Here is a 20,605-nt window from a genome sequence, read left to right on the forward strand (position 1 = left end):
CACATTCAATGCCTAAAAATAAAGAACTTATACTTGAACTTAGGTTATTTTGGTAGATATGAGGTGTTTGTTGCTTGCTTGTAAGGAAAATAGGTATAAAGCACCTTGGAATAAAAATTGGAGGAAAAAATCTAAAAAAGATAATGTCTTCTCAGTATACGAGTCAGCTTAAAAGTCATCAACATATCATAGGACTCATAGGCTTACTCATGAATAGATTAGTAACCAAGTTTAAGCTGAATGAACTAAGTAAAGAATGATCACGACCCATAAGGATTCATGACGGGACATGAAAATCAATCATAAAGAGGAAAAAAGCACAAAATGTCATTCAAAGGTGAAGTCAAAGAAATACACAAGTTGCAAGTTCTAATAATGACTATTAGTGACCAGTCGTGAGGTGACTAGTATACAAAAGCCAGAATAACAAGGGCCAAGTAGTGACGAGTGAAGACCAGGAGTCGTAATGTATGGTTACGACTTATGAGGATGATTTATAAGGATAAAAAATTCTGGAGCCCTAAAAGATTAGTTACTTGAGTACTTATGACTAGCACTGCACGACTTATAAAAATACCTTACGAGTGGGCTACGCGGGTTGTACCTTTGGCCAACATACTTTTCCTATTTCATTTTAATTAGGATTTCTGTGTTATTTTGAGATACTATAAATACCTTAGGGTTATTCCTTTATTAGGTTACACACTTTTACATTACTTTTAATACTTTTAACATATTTCAGTCATTGAAATTTTGTTCTTGAGATTTTGTGTTTTATCCAATTGAAGACTTTAGATTTTCTCCCTCATATTCTTGGGTAATTAATTACATGTATTCTTTATTGATTTTCATGGATTTTTGCATGAACATGAGTGGCTAATTTCCCTGACTAGGATTGTGGGAACCCTAGTGGATTAACTACGTAAAGAAAGTGGGAGATTCATCTATTTGATTGTGATTACATGTATCTTAATCTTCTTTATATTAATTGACCTTAGAGCTACTGTAGAATCTTGAGGGTTGGCTGTATTTGATAATGTCATTACATGGGAGTTTGAGATTACTAAAAGGGGATTAAGACAGTAATTTTAGATTTGCGTCTATCTTATAATTTTGCCATATCATCTAAGCAACTTGATAACCATAAGATAAAAGTTAAAATGAGGTTACAAATAAGGAGAAATAGGGTGACACCCTAAAACTTGCAAGGTAAAGGGTTAGATTTATCATCATGTTCATTAGATGATTAATAATACATATTTTATCAACTTTGGATGCAGAGCTAGAGAATAGGTGAGTTGAACATCAAAAGTTTACAGAGTTGAGAAGCCAGGGTAAACACAGTCCTAGTTCTTGTCTTCTACTATTTATAAACCCAAGCATTCAAGTTTGATTACTACTTATTGTTCACTTTAAATTCCCCCCAATTACTTTTTTGCACTGCTCATGGATTTTATCAAGTTTGAGATACTGTTATATGTTTTCCACATGGGTTCGACCCCAACTTGGTTTGGATTACTATATTTGACATCAACCACAACATACTTCTTTGGAGGTTTGTTTTAGGCGACATCAATTGTCTCTATGCACTTGCGACTCGCTAGGAATCTGAGGCATCCTTTGATGTTGTCACTGGTATGTTACAACCCTTTTGTGATGTCTATTATTTTCTTGACTCATGTTCTACCCTATCTTATGTGACCCCTTATATGGTTGTACACTTTGGTTTTGATCCTAAAATATTTTAGACCCCTTTTTTGTTTCCAATCCGATGAGTGATTCTATAGTTGCTAGAAAAATCTATTGGGGTTATGTGGTGTCCATCTTTCATAGGGAGACATTTGTGGAGTTGATAGAGCTTTATATGGTGGGTTTTAATGTGATATTAGGGATGAAGTGTCTTTATTTGTGCTATGCTTCTACGGATTGTAGGACCCTAAAGGACAATTTTCAATTTCCATATGAACCGATGATCAAATGGGAGGGGAGTTCCTTAGTACCCAAAGGTAGGTTTATTTTCTATCTTAGAGCTTAGAAGTTGATCTCCAAAGGGTATCTATATCATCTAGTTTGGGTTAAGGATTATAATTCTGAAGGTCCTTTGCAATCTCTCCTGTGGTTAATGAATTTCCTAAAGTATTTCTCAATGATCTTTGTGGGATTCCTTTCGGTAGGGAAATAGATTTTGGAATTAATATTCTATCGGATACCCATCCCATTTCCATTCCTCATTATAGGATTGCTCTGGATGAGTTAAAAGTGCTAAAGGATCATTGAAAGGATCTTTTTGATAAGTGTTTCATTCGTACTGGTGTTTCTTCATGGGGTACTCTTGTACTTTTCGTGTGAAAGAAGGATGGGCCTCTTCGAATATGTATAGACTATCGTTAGATTAATAAGGTAATCGTGAAAAATATGTATCCTCTTTCTAGGATTAATGATATATTTACCAACTTTAGGGTGCAAGGTGTTTCTCTAAGATTAATTTTCGTTTGAGCTATCATTAATTTAAAATTTAGGAGGTTGATATTCTCAAGACTGCTTTGCAAATCCGATATGGTCATTATGAGTTCCTGGTTATGTCATTTGAGTTGACTAATGCTCCTACTGCATTTATGGATCTTATGAATTGGGTATTTAGGAGATTTTAGGATTTATTTGTTATTTTCTTCATTGATGACATCTTGGTGTACTCTAAGAGTGAGGAGGATCATGCCAATCACCTCTGAATTGTGTTACAGACCCTTAAGGACCAAAAGTTGTATGATAAATTTTTTAAGTGTGAGTTTTGGCTAAGTGTTGTGACCTTTATTGGGCAAGCTATTTCTAGTGAGGGGATCAAGGGGGATCCACAGAAAATAGAGGTAGTTAAGAAGTGTCCTAGACCCACGACTATAACCAAAATTAGGAGCTTCTTAGGCTTGGATGGGTATTATAGGAGGTTTGTGGAGAGTTTATCTTCTATTGCTACTCCATTAAAAAGTTGACTTAGAAAAAGGTTAAGTTTTTACGGCCTGATGCTTGTGAGGGTATTTTTAATAAGTTGAAGCATAAGTTGACTTCAGCACCAGTTTTGACCCTGCTTGAGGGTACTGAGGGGTTTCTTTTGTATTGTTATATATCTCATGTTGGATTGGGTTGTGTTTTGAAATAACATGGTAAGGTAGTATCCTATTCTCCCAGGCAGCTTACAGTTCATGAGAGGAATTATTTGACTCACAACTTGGAGTTAGCTGTTGTGGTTTTTACTTTGAAGATCTTAAACCACTAAATGTATGGGGTGCATATGGATATTTATTTAGATCATAAGAGATTTTAGTACGTGTTTACATAAAAGGAATTGAATCTTAGGCAAATAAGGTGGCATGAATTGCTTAAGGATTATGACATGAGCTTGCACTACTATCTAAGTAAAGTTAATGTGGTTTCTGATGCTCTTAGCAGGCTGTCTATGGGGAGTTGTCTCATGTCAATGAGGAGAAGAAAGGATTGGTAAAGTATATTCACATGTTGACTAACTTGGGAGTTCATCTATTGGACTCAGAAGATGGAAGATCGATTATACAAGAAGTAGTTAAATCATTTCTTGGTGCTGAAGTGAAGGAGAAATAGGCTTTAGATCCATACTTGTGCATATTAAGGATGATATGGGGAAAAAATATTACAACTTTTGAGATTGGGGGAGATAGAATCTTCAGGTATCAAGAACGGTTGTGTGTTCCTGATGTTGGTGGACTGCGAAAAGGATTTTGACTGAGGCTCATGAATCAAGATATACATTTTAATCGAGTTCGACTAAGATGTTCCATGTCTTGGAGAAAATCTACTAGTAGAATAATATGTAGAGAGGTATGGTGAATTTCATGGCTATATATATGGTTTGTCAGCAAGTCAACGTTGAACACTTGATGCTTGGTGGCATGTCCAAAAGATAGAGTTACCTATATGAAAGTGGGAGATGATCAATAAGACTTCATTATGGTTCTTTCGTGGTCCCGCAATCAGTATGATGATATTTGGGTCATTCTGAATAGAATGACTACGTCTGCTCACCTCTTGCCTATGAGAACTAAGTACTTAGGGGAGGATTGTGTAAAGTTTTTAATTCAGGAGATTGCTAAGTTGCATAGGGCACCAGTGTCCATCATTTCAGACTGAGGTACACAATTCTCTTCTCGATTTTAGCATTCGTTTGAGAAAGATTTGGGTACTGAAGTAAACCTTAGCACCGCTTGCTACCCTCAAATGGATGGACAAGCAAAATAGACTATTCAAACTTTGGAGTATATGCTAAGGGCCTGCGTGATTGATTTTTTAAAGTAGTTGGGTAAGCCATTACCTCTTATTGAGTTCGCATACAATAACAGTTACCATTCTAGCATCCAAATGGCTTCTTTTGAGGCTCTTTATAATAGGAGATATAGGTCTCCTATTGGGTGGTTTGAGGTAGGTGATACTAGGCTTTTTTTTCCTAATTTAGTTCACCAAGATATGGATAAGGTTAAGGTGATTAAAAAAATACTTAAGACTGCCCAAAGTTTCCAAAAGTCTTACGTAGATGTGAGGTGAAAGGAGTTGGAATCTGAAATAAGTAATTGGGTATTCTTGAAGGTGTCTTCTGTGAAAGGAGTCATGAGGTTTTGGAAGAAGAGGAAGCTCATTCCCCATTATATTAGTCCTTATCAGATTTTAATGAGAATAGTGAATGCCACTTATGAGTTGGGATTGCCTGTGAGTTTGGGTTCTATTCACCCTATTTTTCGTGTGTCTATACTTAAAAAGTGTGTGGGTGATCCTACTTTTATAGTTCCTGTTGAGGATTTTGGTGTTTTAGATTCTTTGTCTTATAAGAAAGTCCCGATTGAGATATTGTATAGGCAAGTTTGGAGATTGAGACAAAGGATGTAGCTTCGATGAAAGTCCTTTGGAGAAATCAAAAGGTCAAAGAAGCTACACGGGAATCCAAGGAAGAGTTAAAGTCCAAATATCTGTTCTTGTTCCCCGAGTTGTGCTTGAGGTATGAATTTTGTTCCCTTTCAAATTTGTCTTTGGATTCTACTGCACTCTTGCTATTGTCATGCTAAAAATGTCTTAACTTTTCTGTCACAACCAGAGTTAGGGCCTAGTAGTGACAGGCATCTCAAGTTCCATGTGGATCGGAGATCACCCCTTCACCTAACCTAGTCTGCTCAACAACCTCTAGTGTCAGATAATTCCAAACATTTAACAAGATAGTGTAAACAAATACTAATATTTATTTATGAGTTGTTTAAACCAATCACCGATAACTGGAAAACTATCCGTCACCGAGCCAATCCACCCAAACAACACACAAGTCCACAATAATCGAACAAAGCCTCTATAAATCTAAAGTCGATGAAAAGTTGGGACATGTCCCCTACAATAGCCAAAACCAAGGTCTAAACAAAGTCTGAAAAAGAATATAAAGACCATGAAATGAAGCCTTCTGAAGTATGGAAGATCGCCACTCAATGCCAACTCACAAACCACTCAAACACCTACTCACTATGCAAGAAAAGTAGAAGAAGTTTTGGTGCTTGCATCGCGTGGGGATAAAACTTTAAGAAATGGTTAGCGGTTGGAGCGCTAGCATGAAACTCAGGGATAGAGGAATAAAATAATGCCATCATTCAAAAGCAAGTCAAATCATCATATGCAATCACATACATACATACATTTATATATGTCATGGCAGGATAGGGAATCAAGTTTAGTATTCATTTAAAACCTTAACTTGGTTTGTGTAGCAAAATTGTCATAAAACAAGGCACCCACGAGATATATGGATCAGCTTTCCCCTAGCTAGAAAGGCCTCACTGGATGTAGCTGTATGAACCAGAGAATATCCATATCCATATATGCCTTCATAGGGGACTCAAAGCTCCCAGCACAATCAAGGTGACATAAGAACCAATGTATACAATATGGGGGACTCAAACCTCTCATTCATATATTCATAGGAAGGACTCGAGCTTCCCAATCATTTAGACACCCGCACCAACTAGAGCGATTTCTAGTGTTAGCCCTTTGGACTCCACTGTCACGGCTCTGCTACACATCCCACTTTAAAGACCAATTAAAACATTCATTACAAATACGCAACCATTATTCCAATTACTTACCAAGACATCATATTGGAACCTTCAGACCAACCCCACTTGCAAGCATACAACATGCCATAACCATTATTAATAACTCTGGGACTCAAACCAATTTTCTAAACTAAGACATCAATTTAATTCAACATTTAGGGACTGGAAGCCATTTGGAAATTCAAACAAATTTATGGACAACAAGGCCTTCGTAAAACCATTTACCAATCACTTGCATCATTAGGCCAATACCTTAGTTCAAAACACAATTCAACATGTGACAAGACTATTTTCATAGGCAATTTCACAAATAAGTTGAAGGCGTACCATTATCCCATTATTTAAGCCAAAACCATCAAGTTAGGGTTAACCATGACCCTTTAGGTTACATAACAATTCCTAAGCACCCACATGCGCAAAACAATTATCAAAATATGTTTAATCACAACTTAAACAATGAGAAAATAATACTCAACATTATGCATTCAAACCCTCAAACATGGTTTTCAAAACCACTATAATGAATCATGAACAATGTTCAAAACACATGATTTTTGTGAATTAACAATGAAGGAAGAGTCACATGCCTGGGTTTGAAGATTCATGGAGAGTTTTTGATCTTTAAGACTTTAGATGGCCACTTTGAAAAAACCCTAGCCCAATCTTTCTTGAGAAGTTTTGAGGGAGTTTATAGAGTGTTTAAATCTTGCTATGTGTAGAATAAATTCCTAATAAGTACTATAAGACGTGGGATCTTAAGGGCTTGGGGTGGGAAATATCCAAAATACCCTCAGCTTAAAAGCTGTAGAAAACTCATAGGTGGGTACGAGTTGACCCTCAAACTCGTTACCAAAACATATGAGTGGTACCTTCAAGTTAGCACAAGGTCAGGAAGTTGGACACCACACACTATCCAATATACGAATCCCTTTCCCAACTCGTCACTAGACCATATGACTAGTACTATCAGGTCTTATCTAAGGCAGAACATCAAGGGCTAGACACTAGATAACATATGATTAGACCCTACTTTCTCATCACATTACCATATGACTCGTATGGAGTCTCTCGTTGCTAGTACAACATTTGGTCAACAACATACTAACCAACATACGATTAGGGTCCCTAGACCCATCACCACACCATACGAGTTATGGTGTGAGTCATATGATGAACAGAGAGTTCATCCTCGAATGATGGGACAAGAAAATACAGATGTGATTTTCACTCTACATGCCTCTACTCTTACCTTTAACCAAGTTAGAAAACAAAGATGCCAAGGAAATCAATCTTTCCTTTAACAAAGTCAACCAACAAGGATGTTAAGATCAACACCTACCTTAAGCATGAATTTTTAGAATCGAGAGTAGGAATAGATACTTGGACTTCATGTCCTCTTCAGCTTCCCAAGTAAATTTCTAGCACTTTTGGTGCCGCCATAGGACCATTAATGAAACCACATCTTTCATTCTCAACCAACATACTTGATGATCCAAGATCCTCACAGGGACCTCCTCATATGACAAAGAATCTGAAATACCAATGTTCTCTAAGGTAACAACCAACGAAGGAACACCCACATATTTTTGAAACATGGACGCATAGAATACCGGATGAACAGAACTCATGCTAGAGGGAAAATCCCACTTATATGCGACACTTCCAACCTTTCTCAAAACAAAGTATGGGCCAACATACCGGGAACTGAGCTTTCCTTTCTTCTCGAATCGCATCACTCCCTTTATGGGAGACACCTTCAAGAACACCGAATCTCCAACCTCAAATTCCAACTCCCTTTACCTCACATCCGTAAAGGACTTTTGGCAACTTTGGGCGGTCTTAAACCTATCCTGAATCACCTTCACCTTCTATATATCTTGGTGAACAAAATTTGGGTCAAACATCTCCACTTTATAAACCTCAAACCACCCAATAGGAGATCTACACCTCCTTCCATACAATGCCTAAATGGAGCCATACCAATGCTACAATGGTAACTATTGTTATAGGAAAATTTAATGAGAGAAAAATGGTCAAACTAACTACCACCAAAGTAAATTACACAAGATAGTAAAATATCTTCCAAAGGCTGAATAGTCCTTTCAACTTGCCCATCCAACTGCGGGTGAAAAACCGTAATAAGACTCACTTTGGTCTCCAAACCACGCTGAAACAAGTGCCAGAAATGCGACGAGAACTGAGTACCATAATCCAAAATAATCGAGATAGGTGCACTATGCAACTTTACAACTTCCTAAAGAAACTAATCCTCGGCAGAATAAGTAGTTCTCACTGGCAAAAAGTGAGCGGACTTAGTCATCCTATCTGAGATGACCCAAATAGAGTTACATTAATTCTGCGACTGTGGAAGGCCAGTAATGAAATCCATATTAATTACCTCCCATTTCCACCATAATTCATGGGTCTCGGTCAAAATCCTGCCTCGCAACCCATCTATGTTGGGAACACACAATCTCCCTTGGTACCTCAAGATACCATCACTGCCAATCTAAAAACCCATCACCTTCTTTTTACCCACATCGTCCTTGATTTTCATCAAGAGAGGATCTAATACCTGTTTCTCCCTTACATTTGAAAATCAAAAGATGATTGCACCACCTGTTGTACAAATACACCTCCATCCTCAGAGTCCAAGAGATGAACTCCAAGGTTAGCCAAATGGTGAATATCCTTCACCAATTCCCACTTATCCTCATCTACATAAGCTAGACTCCCATGGATAAACTGCTAAGACAATTACCAACTATATCAGCTTTACTTGGTTGGTAGTGAAGACTCATATCATAGTCTTTTAGAAACTCAAGCCACTTCCTTTGCCTGATATTAAGCTCCTTATGAGTGAACACATACTCCAAGCTCTTATGATCAGAAAAGATATCAACTTGGACCCAATACAGATAATGATACCAAATTCTCAGAATGAATACCATAGCCAAAAGCTCCAAGTCATGAGTTAGATAGTTTTTCTCATGAACCTTTAACTGTCTAGAGGCATAAGCAACTATCTTGCCATGCTACATCAACGCACAACCCAAACTAAAATAGGACATATCATAATAAACGATGAAACCGTTGGTACCCCCAGGTAGAGTCAAGATCGGAGCTGAAGTATACTTATCTTTCATCTTTTCAAAACTAGCCTCACAAGCATCAGACCATAAAACCTTTACCTTCTTTTGAGTCAACTTGGTCAATGGAGCAGAAATAGAAGAAAAACCTTTCATAAGCCTCCTATAATAACTGGATAAACCCAAAAAGCTCCGAATATCAATTGGAGTCATGGGTCAAGGACACTTCTTAACCACAACAACCTTCTGAGGATCCACCATAAGCCCTTAACTAGACGCAACATAAACTTAAAATGTAATAAAGTTCAACCAAAATTCATATTTAGAGAACTTAGCATAGAACTGCTGATCTTTCAAGGTCTGTAACATAAGACGAAGGTGATCGACATAATCTTTCTCACTCTTAAATTATACCCAAATATCACCAATGAAGACAACCATAAAAAGATCTAGAAGATAATGAAAGACCTTATTTATCAAATCCATGAATGTCGTAGGGGCATTGGTTAAGCCAAAAGACATAACTAAGAACTCAAAATGCCCATACCAGGTACGAAAAGCTATCTTAGGGATATCCACCTCCTTAATCATTAACTGAAGATACACAGATAAAAATTGATCTTAAAGAAGATCTTAGCACCTTAAAGCTATTCAAATAAATCACCTATCCTCAAAAGAGGGTACTTATTCTTTATCATCACCTTATTCAGTTGTCGATAATCAATAGACATCCCAAGGAAACTATCCTTTTAATGTATAAATAAAACCAATGTACCCCATAGAGACACAATAGGATGGATGACACCCTTTTCTAGAAGATCCCTTAATTGCTTCTTAAGCTCCTTTAACTCAACCAGAGCCAATCTATGTGGGGGAATAGAAATAGGATGAGTGTCCAAAACAAGGTCTATCCCAAAATCAACCTCCCTATCGGGAGAAATACTAAGAAGGTCATCGGGGAAGACCTCAGGAAATTCATTTACCACCGAGATAGAATTCAATTAAGGACCATCCGAGTTAGAATAGTTAACTCGAATCAGATAATAGAAACACCTCTTGGAGATCAATCTCTAAGATCTAAGATATGATATAAACCCCCCTTAAGAGCTAGGAAACTTATGCTATACTTCAAATAGATTCGCCAAAGAATCCTGACCACCAAAAAATACCACACAACCCCTATAGACTCTCCTAGCAACCACAAAGTCACCTATTAGGGTAGACATAGAAAAAGGGTCTAAAATATACTCAGAACCAAAACCATAATGCATAGCTATAAATGGGGTCACATTAGAGAGAGTAGACCCTAAATTAAGTAAACAACACACATCACAAAAAAAGAGTTTCAAAATACCAGTAATAATATCGGGAGATACCTCAGAGTCCTAACAAAAAGCAAAGGTATATAAGAAATTCCATCCAGTGTCGGTACAAGAAGTAGAAATAACACCCTTTGGTATAGGAGTTGATAAAGAGGAAATAGGAACCTTATCAGCCCTAGAAGCAACCCTAGAAGCACAATTACATTGTATCTGGAGAATATAACCATAATTATAATATTGGTTTCTCCCCTTCTCATACTGGCCACGGTGTGGCTGAGCACAAAATCTACAAGAAGGATATGATAGAGTGTACTAAGCCTCACCAATCTGAGATTGGCTACCATGTGCCCCATACCCTTCACCATGCTAAGAAAAATGATCACCCAATGACTTTGAGTAAGAGGTACTAGCCATAGAAAAAGAATCAAAACTCTCCCACTTCTTTTTAGGCCACTTTTCTCCATCTCTACCACTCTGCTGCTAGCCTCTACCCTGACCAAAAAATTTGAACGTCTTACTCTGCCTATCACCAATCTCAACCTACATCTTCTTTTATTCCTCAACCTATAGCATATATACCACAAGTTGAGAAATATCCATATCTTTGTTCAACAAGGCAGATTTACTCTCTAGAATTAACTCACGAAACAACCCAAAAACAAACTTACGCATTCCAGCCCTCATGCTAGACACCAACTCATGAGCATACCTGGACAACTCATTAAGGCATACTCCTTGACCGATATCCTACCTTGCCTTAAATTCACAAATTTCTCTGCTTTCACCTCCCTCAACTTCTGAGGAAAGAAGCAGTCAAAAAGGCACTAGAAAAGTTATCCCATAATGCAGAGTCAGTATCACTTCCCCTAGAGTATTCCTACTCTTTGTACCACTGGTACGCCATATCCTTCAAGTGGTAGAAAACAAACTCCATACCTTCATCATCTGAAACGTGCATAATCCAGAGAATCTTTTCTATCTCACCAATAAGAGCTTGAGGACCTCTTCAACCTTAACAGCAGTAAAAGTAAGAGAACTCGACCTCATCAATTAGCCAACTCTTCTTGCCCTTAAAAGATGAAGTAACAAACGTACCATGCTCAGACTGAGAAGCTACCAACTGAGCCAACATATAAATAGATTGATAAAACTTAACGTTCATTACATCTGCCTGAGGAGCTAGAGTAGGGCTAGAGGGTACCAGTTAAACTCCAGGAGGGCAGTTAGGAACTAGACCCCTAGATCAAGTCTAGACCCTATAGGCAGGGTGTGTCCTATCAACAGTGTCCCCAAGTGGGATAGAAGAGTTTCCATAAGCTTTAGATCATCTAGGAGGCATGATCTTAAAAAACAAGAAAACAAAAATTTAGAGAAATCCAAGACCTTAGACTCTATAGCTCAAAGTGATACAACAAGAAAGGAAAACATTCCTAAATATCTCATAGCCTCTCTCTTATAAGTGTGGTGCTCTACACACCCATAAAAGAGACTCTACTCAACACGGATTTGTGGATACCCAATTGACTATGAACCTGGATTTGATACCAACTTTTATGACCCAAATAAGGTCCTAGTCATGATGGGTATCTCAAGTCCCATGTGGACCAGAGATCACCCCCTTTACCTAACGTAGTCACCTACACAATATCTAGTGTCGAATGAATTCTAAACATGTACCAAGATAGTGTAAACAAAGATTAATATTTATTCATTAGTTGTAAAAACCAATTACTAAATTGGGAAACTGTTTGTCATTGAGATAATCCACCAAAACAACATACCCAAGTCCATAGTAATCCAATAAAGCCTCTATAAATCTGAAGTCAATAAAATATCAGGATATGCCCTTGATAGTAGCCAAAAACAAGGTCTAAATAATGTCTAGGATAGAATATAAAGACCATAAAATGAAGCCTTCCTAAGTATGAAAGCTCACCACTTCAATGCCAACTCACGAATCACTCGAATACCTACTCGCTGCATAGGAAAAATAGAAAAAGTTTTGGTACCTGCATCGCGTGGGGATACAATGCTCGGAGACAGTTAACGTTTGGACCTCTAGCATGTAACTCAAGGATAGAGGAATAAAATAATTCCATCATTCAAAACCAAGTCAAATCATCATATCCAATCACATATATATATATATTTATATATGTCATATTGGGATAGAAAATTGGGTTTAGCATATATTTAAAACCTTAACTTGGGTTGTGTAGCATAATCATCTTAAAATAGGGCACCTACGAACTATATGGGCCAAACTCTCCCTAGTTGGAAGAGCCCCAGTATGTGTGGCCAAATGAACTAGAGAATATCCATATATGTATATGCCTTCATGGGGGACTCAAACCTCCCAACATAATTAAGGTAACTTAAGCACCGGTGTATATAATATGGGGGACTCGAACCTCCCATTCATATATTCATTTGGGGGACTCAAACAAATTGATCATATAGACTCCAGTCCATCACTGGCTAGCGTAGTTTCTAGTGTTAGTCTTTTCGACTCCACTTTTATGGCCCGACTACACATCCCGCTTTAAAGACCAATTAAAACATTTATTACATATACACAATAATTATTCCAATTACTTACTAAGGACATCCCATTGGTATCGTCATACAACCCCTACTTGTAAGTGTACAATATGCCATAACCATTATTAATCAACTTTAGGACTCAAACCAATTATCTAAACCAAGACATCAATTTAATTCAACATTCAGGGACTCGAACCCGTTTAGTAATTCAAACCAATTTATGGCCAACAAGGCTTTCATAAAACCATTTACCAATCACTTGTATCATTAGGCCAATGCATTAGTTTAAAACATAATTTAATATATGATAAGATCATTTTCATAGGCAATTTCACAAAAATGTTGAGGGCAAACCATTGTTCATGCCAAAAGCCATCAAGTTAGGGTTGACCATGACTCCTTAGGTTAAATCACTTCGAAGCACCCACATATGCAAAACTATTATCAAAACATATATAGTCACAATTTAAACCATGAGAAAACAATACCCAATATTATGCATTCAAACCCTTAACCATGGTTCTAAAAACCACCATTAATTGCTAATGATCAATGTTTAAAACACATGAATTTTGTGAACTAATAACGAAGAAAAAGTCACATGCCTGAGTTATGAAGATTCACAAAGGGATTTTGATCCTTAAGCCTCTAGATGACCACCTAGAAGAAAACTTAGCCCAATCTTTCTTGAGATGTTTTTTAGAGAGTGTTGAAATATTTCTATGTAAAGAATTAATACCCAATAAGTGTTATAATATGTGGGATCTTAAGGTCTTGGGGTGGTAAATGTCTAAAATACCCTCAGCTTAAAATCAGTAGAAAACTCATAGGTGGGTACATGTTGAACCTCCAACTCGTCACCATAACATATTAGTGGTACCTTTAAGTCATCATAAGATCAAAAAGTTGGACACCATACTTTGTCCAACATATCACTTCCTTGTCCAACTTGTTACTAGACCATACGACTAGTACCATCAAATCTTATCCAAGGCAGAACATCAAGGGATAGACACTGGACAACATACGATTGAACCTTACCTTCTCATCATATTACTATACGACTCATATGGATTCTCTCATAGCTAGGATATAATTTTACCAATAACACACTGACCAACATATGACAAGGGTCCTTAGACCCGTTACCGTACCATACGATGTATGGTGTGAGTCATATAATGAATAGAGAGTTCAAAAACTCAAAAGATTCACAAGGGCCAAAGTTTGAGGTATTTCATTCTCATTTAAGGTTGAATGATCCTAAGGGAGGGATAATGTAGGACTCCTCCAAATTTCAATGATTTTATTTTTGACTCCTCCTCATACATAATGTCAATTTTTGACTTGAATTATGTTTAGGGGTGTTAAAAGCATATTTTAGGAATTTTTTGGAATTTCTTAAAGGGGTTCAGGGTTATTTTGGAACTCCAAGAAAGTGAGGGTCCATGATATTAGCGTGTCATGAAGGATAATCTCTACGATAAAAGTATGGGTACGGAGGCTAGCCTTCGGATATTGGTGTGCCACACTAATGTGTTAAAAATACTCAATTTTATTTTTTTCACTTGGGGTGAGGGGCTTTTGATCCTTTTACCCCTTGTACAACCTTTAAACTTACAATAAACCTATTTCATTTAATTTTCAAAGATTAAATTATTCTATTTCTCTCTCAAACTCAAAACCTAAAAACATTCAAAGATTTTATAGTGAATTCAGCATCCGGCTCCAAACTTCATATTGTCTTCAATTCATTGCGTATTTTAGGCAAGTATTTCATTCCCTAACTTTAATTTTATATTATGGCATTTATTTACTTATTATACATGTGGTTTAAATTGGATTGAGGGTTTTTAATTGGTATCACTTGAATAACTTTTCCCATGTTTTAAATTGATGGTTTATGATTTAAACTTATGATTTTTGGACTGCATGGGTGCATTGTTATGGGAATTGGAATGGGTAACATGGGTTTCCCAAAATTAATGACTTTTTGGCTTGGTAATAGCATTAACCACAATCCACTTTGTGAATTTGAATTTTGAACATGGATAATTGCATAATTCAACTTATTTATGAACCCATTGCATTTTATTAATGGATTATTGGTTAAAAAGGATTCAAAAGACCCTTAGTGGCCATGGTTTGAATTTTAAATTGAAACTTGAGAGTCTAATGGTTACATGGATTGGTTTGGCATAATTATATAAGCTTGTAAGCATAATTGGTATGACAATACCAAGTGGTAAATTCCTTAATATAAGACTCATGGGTCAATAGTTTGATTTATGTGCAAATAGTTTTAATTTGGGGTTAAAGAGAATTGTTTAGCTTACTGTGAAGGTATAGTTTCGGGAGGTCTAACACTGGAAACCACATTTGTCAATATGGGTGTCAATATGGTCATATGTTTAGTTCACACATTATATTTTGGAATGGCAAAAGCCTTGCCGTCTTTAGCCCTTCCTTCAGATTCCTTGGGTTATGTGGCTAACACACACCAGGGCCTTTCAGAAGGGAATTGAACCTATATATTCCATGAGTGCCATTTGGATGGAATGACCTACACAATTCAGGTTAATGGCTTAAACTCTCATGTCATAACCTTTTATCCTATTCTGGCATCCTCTCTCTCTCTCTCTCTCTCTCTCTCTCTCTTTATATATATATATAAATGTGTACTTGTAGTTTTAACTAATTTTGGACATTGGATTATTTTATCACTTTTCCTGAGTTATATGCCAATGCTTATCCCACTTGCCATCCCTGGACTCTACATTGTTTCATGATGTATGGTTCGAAGGGTGTTCTATTGCTCTTGTGCAATGTTAGGTAGTTTGGTACATCTATTGAGTTTCTCTAAGTGGTGAGCCTCCATATTTCGAAAGCCCTGATCATTTCACCTATTTCTTTCATTTCTTAGTATTTCATATTGTATTTTTTTATCACGATTGAGGGCATGTCCCAACTTAGTTTGATATTTTGGTTTAGAGGCTTTTGTAGACAAGTGTGCATAGAATGTTAGTTTTGATTCATAGAGTTTACATTTGATTATCTACCATTCTTAGTACTATTTGGTTGGCTTCCCCTGTATTATTTTATTGTGATCTGGATGTTACGATAAGGGGGTGGTATCCAGTTCATAGTAGGCTTGAGATATTCGTTACGACAAGGCCCTAGTTTGGGTCATGACATCTATGGCCTATGGTGGTTGTGATTTGTTTTCACCCACTCCATATGTCTGATGGCTTCCCCTTCGAAAATAAAGTTGACTCAATGAAGGTTTGTTTATACAATGTATACTAAAGGACTTTTTTTAAAAGAAATGACTCAAGGTAATGCATATGATGTCAAATATAAATCAGTAACATGTAAAGAAAAAACTGTAAACAAATAGCATATAGATATTCAACAATGATAAAATAATAACACAAATAAGGAGTCTATGCACCTATAGTGTCAAACTAAGTTGATACAACACAACAATGAAGCTTGAATTCTAAAAATTCTCCAGCAGAGTCGCCAGAGCTGTCACACCCATTTTTAATCAAAAAAGATAATTTTTATGGTTCAAAAGAGTTTTATTATTAAAGTGACTATAATAAAAATGCATTTCAAAAAAGGATTTTAAAATTAAAACTCAAATTCGCTACTTGGAATTATTTGGTGTGCCAAGTCACCTTTTAAAAATTTCTTTTTAAAAATGGTTGACTCTTAAACTGATCTACAAATAGAGATTCCGATAAGGAATTCTGTTGACCAAGGAAAAGATGTTCGTCACCCCTCGATCCCCTTATTCAAACATGATCTCTTCATTTGAATTGTAGCGGCTAATATGATACTATGGAATAGATAAACTTCACAAAAGAGACTATAATAAAACAAACACACAAATAAATAAGTTTCAAAATAATGTCCAGTCCAATTATACAGTCCCAAAAATAAAAAAATTACTGAAATGAAAACCTATTCTATCCTAAGCTAATCCTAAACTACAATTCACCAGACATATCCATGATCCACAATCCACGATCAACCATCAAACATAAAATTTCAAAGGGAATTCCCCGTCAAGTATATACATGTGACCTCAGAGCATTTTCCAATGAATAAATATATTTAAATTGAGCATGATAAAATTGAAAAACCATTCAAACAAACATTCAAACATTCAGTAAATATGGAATCCTAAAATTTGCCTACCCCATTTGAAGGACTAATCATGATACTACCAAATGTAAAAAAATCAATGCCTATTTTGAATTAACAATATCTAACGAATCAGAAAGAACCAATCATATCTATTTTTATCAATCTTCGGCCCCTTCTTGAATTGAATTTTAAACTAAGGTTCTAACATAACAATTTACAATTACCATTTCAAAATATCCACAACCATTATAAATTCAATATTCATTATTCACATCACACACAAGATTAGAAAAAAATCAAGAAGATAACAATCAATCACATTCAAAAACAAAGAATTAACTAAGAATAAGAAAAGAGGTGGACCTCAAATTGGTCTTTCAAGATACGAGTATTATTTAAGTAGAATTTTGAACTTAATCAGTGCAATCGAATGGAACCAAATTAACAAGCTTTAAACCAACGACCTCAATCAGAACCCAACTTGGTAATTTGAAATAAAATAGTCAAAGGAGGGATGATTCAACCATGATTTGTGGATTGTTTGACGATGGTTTGTTGAATTGCTGGTTTTAGGCATTTTCTGATGGTGGGATGGTTGAAGAGGCTGATTTTTGAAGGTTTTAGGAAGTGGTACTTGTTTTTTCACTAGAACAGTGATAGAAAGGTAATTTATGGTAAAACTTCACTCAAACTCACCAAAAATGAGAGAGTACCTCACGTAAATCAAATTTTGGTTGGTTTTGGTAGTCAATGGAGAAAACAGAAGAAAGGGTGGAGCTGTTTGTCATTTCCAACGGAATGAATTTATTTTCTGGTGAAATTTTTGCCGATAAATCAGAACGAAGGAAATTTTCTCAACTCTTCATCATTCCCCCTTCTCTCTCATTTTCTCTCTCAATTCTCTTTGCTTTTCTACTATTTCCCCCTTTTTCTCTCTCAATTTTCTCTTCTTTTCTACTATTCTCTCCTCTTTTTATCTCTAATCTCCCTTGATCTGTATGTTCGCCTCTCTTTCTGTTTTCTTTCTGTCAATTCTCCTCCCCCTTCACTCTATGTTTGTGTTGTTCTATGAGTGTGTTGTATATTTTAATGCTCCTTTGGGTGTGTTTTCCTCCCTTTTATTATTCTGTTATAGTGTACGTGAGTGAGTTTTGATGAGAGAGTGAAAAATGTGAGGGGTTGGTTGGGGTAGGGAACACGGGATGGGGTGATTAGGTGGGTAGTGAAGAATATTGGGTATTTTGTTAGGGGGTTAGTTATTTTGTCCTTTGTGGAAGAGTAGTTGGATAGGGTTAGGATGTGTGGTATGGGTGCGGTGAATAGGTGCGAGGAAGGAGATATCTTAATGTCTGGGAGGGTCAAAATTATTTTCTTGAACTATAGTTGAGTTGAAGTAAATACATGTATATAGTTGCCTCTGGTTATGGTATATTGCTATTGTAGTGTTTTCTTCTTTTCATGTATTCCCTTTCTATTGACTTCTTTATTATATTTCTTGATGTTTTTTTTTATTCCATGTTAATGAAATTAATTGACAATCATGAAATTTTAAATCTATCTATATCTATAATCTATATCTATATCTATAATCTATAATATATTAAAAGTGTGAAGGGTCTTAAAAATATTATTTGAACTTTTTGCCCTTAATTAATAGTCTCTCCTTTAAACAAAATTTTCTTTTTACCATTTGACTAATATTTATTTAGCAATAATTATTAATTAATACTTACATATTTAAGACTTCAAAACCAACTAAAACGGGATGCCTTTTTTCCCTGATTTTTTAGGAGTTTGCAACCCATACTAAAATTTTCCATTTTTAAACTTGCTATGTAAAATAGTTCCATAATTAAAGGATTATGGTACTACATCCCATTTTTATTAAAATTGGTTAATAAAAATTGCCGCATGACTATTGGAATAATAATACATATGAAAATTATACTACTCATCTATGAGTCAAAAAATATATTTATTAAACCTTTTGCACTTCATGACAATAAACAAACTTTTTATTTTTCTATTTTGGAGTTTTGATTTATCAAAAAATATTTGCTTTAGAATTACCTTGTTTTCTTGAAGTTGCATTAGTTGAACGACTCTCTCTCTAACGGCTCTTCTCTCTTCCTCCTTACCCTTTCTCTCGCTCGCACCGGTCATCGGCCCCCGTCGCCGTCGCCGACCGTCGGCGCCGACCCGACCCGACCTCCGGGCCCGACCTCCGGCCCCGGCGCCGACCTCTGGCGCTGCCCTAACGGCTCTCTCTCTCTAACGGCTCTCTCTCTTTCTCCCTCTCTCTCCCTACCCTCTCTCCCTCTCTCTCGCACCGGTCCCCGGTCCCCGGCGCCGTCGCTGACCTTCAGCGCCGACCCGCCCCGACCTCCGGCCCCGATCTCCGGTCCCCGGCGCCGACCCCCGTCGCCGCTCCCCGCCATCCTCTGGCGCCGACCGCCGGTTCCAAGCCGTTCCCCCCCCAGCTGTATATACCCCCCACCCTTACCTGTCCTGTCGGTACCTCCCCTCCCCTCCTCTCCCCCGGGGTACACCAGCCCTCTCCCCCCACCTCGGCCTTCAGGCAGCTGCCGCCCGGTCTCCAACCGCCACCCGCCGCTCCGTCTCCAGCAGTCGCAGCTCCAAGCGTAATCCGGTGACTTCTAACCTTTGTTATTTTCGTTATTTCATATTTCATTTTATTTCATTATTTCATATTCCATTCTTAGTATTATGCTAGTAGTAGCCCCTGTATATTTGTGCGAGCCTTGTATTTCCTTGCTGCTGCTTTGATACTACCACCGTGTATATCTGTATATTTTCCTATACTTTTGTGTAGTTGTGGCTGTGGGCGGTAATGGGTGGATAGGGTCATGTCCGAGGGGGTTAGGGTGTGGGGCCGTGGTGGGGGCGGGGGATGAGGAGAGGGCGGGAGTGGGAGAAAGGCCAAGGTTTGGCTGCGGGGGAGGTAGTGAAGGGCATGACGGTAGGCTGAGGGTTGGGTCTTGGAATATAGGGACCCTTCAGGGTAAGTCCATAGAGCTTGTGAAAATTCTTAGCAAGAGGAGGATCAACATTGCGTGTATCCAAGAGACCAAGTGGGTAGGGTCTAAGGCTAGGGATATGGATGGTTACAAGCTGTGGTACTCTGGGAGCGACAGGCGTAGGAATGGAGTTGGCATCTTAGTAGATGAAGAGCTTAGAGGTCAGGTAGTGGAGGTGAAGAGGATCAACGATAGGTTGATGACTATTAAGTTGGTCATTCAGGGGTTCACCCTGAACGTGTGTAGTGCTTATGCACTGCAAGTGGGATCGGAGGGGGAGGAGAAGATGTGGTTTTGGGAGGCTTTGGAGGAGGTGGTGAGAGGCGTGCCTAGTTCGGAGAAGATTA

This window comes from Capsicum annuum, chromosome 10 (genome assembly GCF_002878395.1).
Source record: "Capsicum annuum cultivar UCD-10X-F1 chromosome 10, UCD10Xv1.1, whole genome shotgun sequence".
Lineage (NCBI taxonomy): Eukaryota > Viridiplantae > Streptophyta > Magnoliopsida > Solanales > Solanaceae > Capsicum > Capsicum annuum.